The following is a 6993-nucleotide window of genomic DNA, read 5'->3' on the forward strand; positions in this document are numbered from 1 at the left end:
TTTTAGTTTTTTAAGGAACCTCCATACTGTTCTCCATAGTGGCTGTGTCAATTTACTTTCCCACCAACAGTGCAAGAGGGTTCCCTTTTCTCCACACCCTCTCCAGCATTTATTTTTTGTAGATTTTTTTGATGATGTTCATTTTGACCTGTGTGAGATGATATCTCATTGTACTTTTGATTTGCATTTCTCTAATGATTAATGATGTTGAGCATTCTTTCATGTTTTTTTTTGGCAATCTGTATATCTTCTTTGGAGAAATGTCTATTTAGGTCTGTAGTTCTTCTTGCTTCTGCTCTCTGCCCTCTGGTGGATGAGGCTCTCTAAGTGGCCTATGCAAGTTTCCTGATGGGAGGGACTGGTGGTCTGTAGATCTGGCTGTTGCTTTGGTGGGCAGAGCTCAGTAAAACATTAATCCACTTGTCTGCTGATGGGTGGGGCTGGGTTCCATCCCTGTTGTTGATTGGCCTCAGGCAACCCAACACTGGAGCCTACCTAGGCTCTTTTTTTGGGCTAATGGCAGACTCTGGGAGAGCTCATACCAAGTAGTACTTCCCAGAACTTCTGCTGCCAGTGTCCTTGTCCTCACGGTGACACACAGCCACACCGCCGCCTCTGCAAGAGACCCTCCAACACTAGCAGGTAGGTCTGTTTCAGTCTCCTATGGGGTCACTGCTCCTTCCCCTGGGTCCCAATGAACACACTACTTTGTGCGTGCCCTGCAAGAGTGGAGTCTTTGTTTCCTCCAGTCCTGTCAAAGTCCTGCAATCAAATCCCACTAGCCTTCAACGTCTTATTCTCTTGTAATTCCTCCTCCCATTGCCAGACCCACAGATTAGGAAGCTTGACGTGGGGCTCAGAACTTTCACTCCAGTGGGTGGGCGTCTGTGGTATAAATGTTCTCCGGTTTGTTAGTCACCCACCCAGCAGTTATGAGATTTGATTTTATTGTGACTGTGACCCTCTTACCATCTCATTTTGGCTTTTCCTTTGTCTTTGGATGTGGGGTATCTTTTTTGGTGAGTTCCAGTGTCTTCCTCTTGATGATTGTTCAGCAGTTAGTTGTGATTCTGGATTCTTTTAAGTGGGAATGAGAGCATGTCCTTCTACTCCACCATCTTGAATCAATCTGCACTTCACTTTTTTTTCAATAGTATTAACCTAGAAAAATTTGAATCTACATTATCAATTTCTTGCCAAGCAGATAAGCACTAAATAACCATGTGAATTTTTATCTTTTACCCTATATGTGTGTTGTGCAAATTAAAAGAACACTCAACAAATTCTAGAAATTTTTAACTAATGTCTCTTTAATCTTGCTTTCTCTCTGCAATCACTTTTTCATATCTTGTTTATTATTCCTGAATATTCAAGCTCTCCATCATTGCCCTATGTCTCATACTTCATAAAGCCGAACCTCTTATAGGGAAGCTGTCACATAATCATCAAACCAGAAGAAAAACTTAGTAATGTCTGTTTCTATCTTTGCTTCTTTTCTCCTGTTACAGTAAAGAAAAAGGAGGAAATTCTAATACATGACCTTCAAACCACAGTTTTCAAAAGACCATGATAAAGGATACGATTCACATTTAAGGTAAAATAGAGCTGTATATCTAGCACCAAGTAACATAGTAATAGCTTTTACAGAGCAAAAATCATAGGAAATGAATGGAAAATTAGATAAAAATATACTAGTGGAATGATAATTCTATTTCAGTCTATATCAAATCAAGTGGGCAAAAATAAGAATATAAAAGACTTGGATAATATAATTGATAGGTAACTTTTTGTATATATTGAATGCTATATTCTAAAAAATAGAGAAGAAACTTTTCCAATAAACTCTACATTATTCACTAATATTGATGTAATACAAAAAAACCCCCCCAAACTCCTTGATTATAAGTCTAGAACTTTATAAATCTTTTTTTTTTAATATCATGAAAAGAGCATTTTCTGCCTATAAATAAAAAACAAGGGCTTCCCTCGTGGTGCAGTGGCTAAGAATCTGCCTGCCAATGCAGGGGACATGGGTTGGAGCCCTGGTCTGGGAAGATCCCGCATGCCGCAGAGCAACTAAGCCTGTGAGCGACAACTACTGAGCCCATGTGCCACAACTACTGAAGCCAGTGCACCTAGAGATCATGCTCCACAAAAGAGAAACCACCACAATGAGAAGCCTGAGCACCACAGTGAGGAGTAACCCCCGCTCGCCGCAACTAAAGAAAGCCCGTACACAGCCATGAAGACCCAATGCAGCCAAAAATAAAATAAAATAAATAAATTTATAAAAAAATGCAAATCCCCATAATTTTTGAGGGTTATAGAGGAAATTAAAAATTGAAGAATATCTTTAAAACAAATATAACTAAAGCATTATATTGTAGGACACATGAAATACAGCTAAAGCAGTGTTCATGGGGAAATTCATGGCCTTAAATATGTATATCAATAATAAAGCAAAATGAAAATAAATGAATTAATAATCTGGCTTAAAATTAGAAATATAGCAACAAAAAATTAAAGCAAGTTTAAAGTAATGATTTAATAAAGATAGAAAGAGAAGTTGAGTTAAATAAAGAAAACATGTTAGAACCAATAAATAAATTAAAAAATATACTGCCAGCTAATCTAATTAAGAATAAGAAAGGAAAAAAATCACAAATAAAAGGTAAAAAATGATAAGGAAGACATATCTACAGAATTAATTAAAAGGATGAGAGACTATACTCCTTAAACCTATACAATTAAAATCGAAATTATGAATGAAATATATAATATCTCGGAAAATATAATTTACCAAATTTATCTCAGAAAATATAGGAAATCTAAACATATGCATTTATATGGAATAAATGAAGAAGGTGATCAAAGTGCTATCTTTCAAATAGCAATAGATTTACATGGTTTCATAGAAGATTTTCCAAAACTTTTCAATGACAGATAATTCCAAAGCTGGTAAAACTGCTCCAAAAGGGAAAACTTCCAAATTCCATTTATGAAGTGAGTTCAGTACTAACATCAAAACTTGAAAAAAGTTGAACAGAAAAAAAAAAGCTACAAATATAATTGTTATGTATTGATGCAAAACTCTTAAACAAGACGAACAGCCACAAAAAAAGCAAAATAGAGCCTCAGAAAATCTAGAATATGGGCAAAAATTGTCAAATAGAAAAATTTCAGAGTTCTGGAAATTAACCAAATTCTTTCAGCAATCTGGGGAGTGTTTATTCAAGTAAAACCTTTGAATCTCAGCAATACCAGCAAACTCTGTGGCAATATAACTTGCCCTGTTCTGATCTGATTCTCTCCAGCATCAGTGTAGCCTTGAAAACCAAGAGCCTGAAATCTTGGTGAAAACCAGCAGCCTGGCAGCAAACAGAGGGGGCAGAATGAGGTTGGATCTCCTTCAATCTCCCCATTTTCAGGTAATTTTTATTATTTTACCTGTTTGGCGATTCCCTGGAATACCCTACTTGCAAGGCTGTCTTTATTTGACCTGTCTCAATGTTCAGTCAGTGCAAAAAGCCTTTCTCTGTGGGCATTTGTCAAAAAAGTACTGGTGTGCTTGATTTTGTGGCTGCCTGAAGAGGTAGATAATAGCTAGGGCAAACAATAGGCTATAAAAAAACAATCTGAAAGGAAAAGCTGGGGAAAGAGATGTTCATAAGGCTTTTGTAAAGCTCTGACATATTCCTGAGAATTTTGAAGGTCATGCACATGTGTCAGACTGTGCACATACCAAGGGCTGTGCACATACCCAGACCCTTGCATCTGTTCAGAAAAGACTTGAGAAGGCCCTAAACTTTCATGTCTGGTTGACCTAGAGTCTCCTCAGGCAGGAAGTGAAGGCTAAGGCAGAGTTGTCAACTGCCTCACTCAGTGTTCAAGGTGTGCACTGACATGAACACAGAGCCTCCCAGTGAAGCCTGGAAAATGTATTGGATTCAAGTGTTTAAGGAAAACTCTGTTCAATTGTTACCTGACCTTTAAGCTAACTAAACAGAGACTTCAGCATTCACATATGACAAAGAATGTAACCTTTAGAGAATTAGTTCAGAAAGATCACTAAAAAACAAACAACAACTACAAAAAGCAGCAATAACAACATAGTTATATAAAATGATGTTTTATATTATATAACAATGTAAGTGTAACTTAACACTATATTATATAAAATGTTTCAACAAAAATATATATAAGCCATATAAAGAAACAGGGAAAAAGAATCAATAACAACTATTCTTGAAGAAGGCCAGATGTAAGATTTATTAGGCAAATAATTTACATCAGCCATTTAAAAAGTGTTCAAAATGCTAAAGGAAACCATGTTTAAAGAACTAAAGAAAGTATGAGAATGGCATTTCACCAAAAAGAAAATATCAATAAAGAGATAGATAGAAATTATAAAGAAAAGCAAATAAAAATTCTGTAGTTGAAAAGTACAATAGCTAAGTTGAAAAATTCACTAAAAGAACTCAACAGTAAATTTGAGCAGGCAGAAAAAATTAGTAATGTGAAGATAGGTCAATTGAAAATATTTAATCTGAGGAACAGAATGAAAAAAAAATGAAGAAAGGTGAACAGAGACTTAAATACCCATGGGACACCATCAACAATATCTACATTTGAAAAGTGGAGTCCCAGAAGGAGAGGACAGAGACAAAGGGGTAAAAAAAATATTGAAGAAATAATTACTGAACACTTCCCAAATATGAAGAAAGACGTTAATACATACATTCAAGAAACTCAATAAACTCCAAGTAAAATAAAATAAAAGAGATCCTTACCTAGATACATCATAATTCAACCATTGAAAACCAAAGAAAAGAGAAAATTGAAAGCAGCAAGAAAGGAGTGACTCATCATCATTAATCCTCTAAGATTAACCTTATTTTTCATCAGAAAGCATGAGGCTAGAGAGTAGAAAGATTACACCAAAGGCTGAAAGAACATTCTGGCAACAAAGATTTCTGTATCTGACAAAATTATCCTTCAAAAGTTACGTAAAAATTAAGACATTTTTAGATAACCAAAAACAATGAGAGAATTTATGGCTAGCAGACCTGACCTATAAGGAATACTAAAGGGAATGTCTGAATAATGACAGGACAAGACACTAGACAATATCTCCAATCCTCATTAAGAAATGAAGACAACCATTAAGGCAACACACAGGTATAAATATAACTGTATAAATATTTTTTGTATGTAACTCTTTTTTTGTCTATATTATTAAAATACAAATGAACTAAGTTGATGGATATGCAATCTGTAAAGCTGTAATGTTTATGACAATAATAGCACAAAGAAGATAAGTTGGGGACTCACACTTTCCAATTTTAAAAGTTATTACAGTGCTATAGCAGTCAAGACCATGTGTTTTGGCATAAAGATAAACACAAAGATCAATAGAACAAAATGGAAAGTGCAGAAATAAACCTGTACATTTATAGTCAATCTATTATTAACAAGGTTGTCAAAACAATTAAATGGTGGAAAGAATAGTCTTTTCAACAATAGGTACTGGGACAACTGGATATCTACATTCAAAAGAAAGAAATTGGATGCCTACCTCATGTCATATGCAAAACTTTATTCAAAGTGGATCAAAGATTTAAATGTAAGAGGTAAAACTATAAAACTCTTAGAAGAAAACAGAGCAGTAAATTTTTGTGACCTTGGATTAGGCAATAGATACTCAGATATGACACCTATAACACAAGAAACCAAAGGAAAAAAATTGATAAATTGAACTATATCAAGTTAAAAATATTTTTGTTTAAAAGATATTATCATGAAAGTGAAAGGACAACCCATAGAATGAGAGAAAATATTTGAAAATTCTTTATCTGATAAGGTCTAGTATCTGGAATGCATAAAGAACTCAACATAAAACTATAAAAGCACAAATAACTCTATTAAAAATATTTGAATAGACATTTCTCAAAAAAGCATAAATAATCAATAAACACATGAAAAGATGTTGAGCCCCAACAGTTACTAGAGAAATGGAAACCAAAACTACAATTAGGTACCACTTCACACCCACTTAGATGGCTATAATAAAAAAGACAATTACAACTGTTGTCAAGGATATGGAGAAGTTGGAACCATGCATTGTTGATGGAACTGTAAAATGGTGCAACCATTCTGGAAAGTGTTTGCAAGTGCTTCAAAATGTTAAAAATGCTACCATACAATTCATCAATTCCATCCCTAGATATATACTCAAGAGAAAAGAAATCTTATGTCCACACAAAAACTTGTACATTATAGTCATAGCAGCATTATTTATGAGCCCCAAATTGGAAATGTCCATCAATGGATGAAGACACAAACAAAAGTCGTATATCTATACAATAGAATATTACTCGGTAATAAAAGGAATGAAATACCTGCTACAACATGGATGAACATTGAAAACGTTATGCTAAGTGAAAGAAGCCGTGCCCAAAGACCATATATTGTATGATTCCATTTATATGAAATACCCAGAATAGACATGCATGCATATAGACAGTAGACTAATAGTTTCCAGAGCTAGGGCTGGGAATTCATGAGTGATTACTAATAAGTAAGGAGTTTTTATTTTTTTCTTTTTAAGGAGTTTCTTTTTGATGAGATGAAAATATCCTGTAATTAGTGGTCAAGGTTGCACAACCTTGTGATTTTAACAAAGTCACTGAATTGCACACTTTAAAAGGGTGAATATCATGGTATATGAGTTATATCTTAAAAAAAGCATAGTGAGAAAAATCCAAAACAAAATATTAGTAAGTCAGAATCCAGCAGTACCTTTTAAGAAATATGCATTCAGGCCAATAAGACTTATTGTAGGAATCAAGAATGGTTCACTATTTGGAAATCTACTAAAATAATTGATCCTATTAATTGATTCATGTAGAAAATTATATGCTCATCTCCATAGATGCTGAAAAGGCCTTTGACAAAATTCAATGACAAGTCTCAATTTTAAAAACTCAATAAGAA

Source organism: Physeter macrocephalus, chromosome 21 (assembly GCF_002837175.3).
Source record: "Physeter macrocephalus isolate SW-GA chromosome 21, ASM283717v5, whole genome shotgun sequence".
NCBI classification, from domain to species: domain Eukaryota; kingdom Metazoa; phylum Chordata; class Mammalia; order Artiodactyla; family Physeteridae; genus Physeter; species Physeter macrocephalus.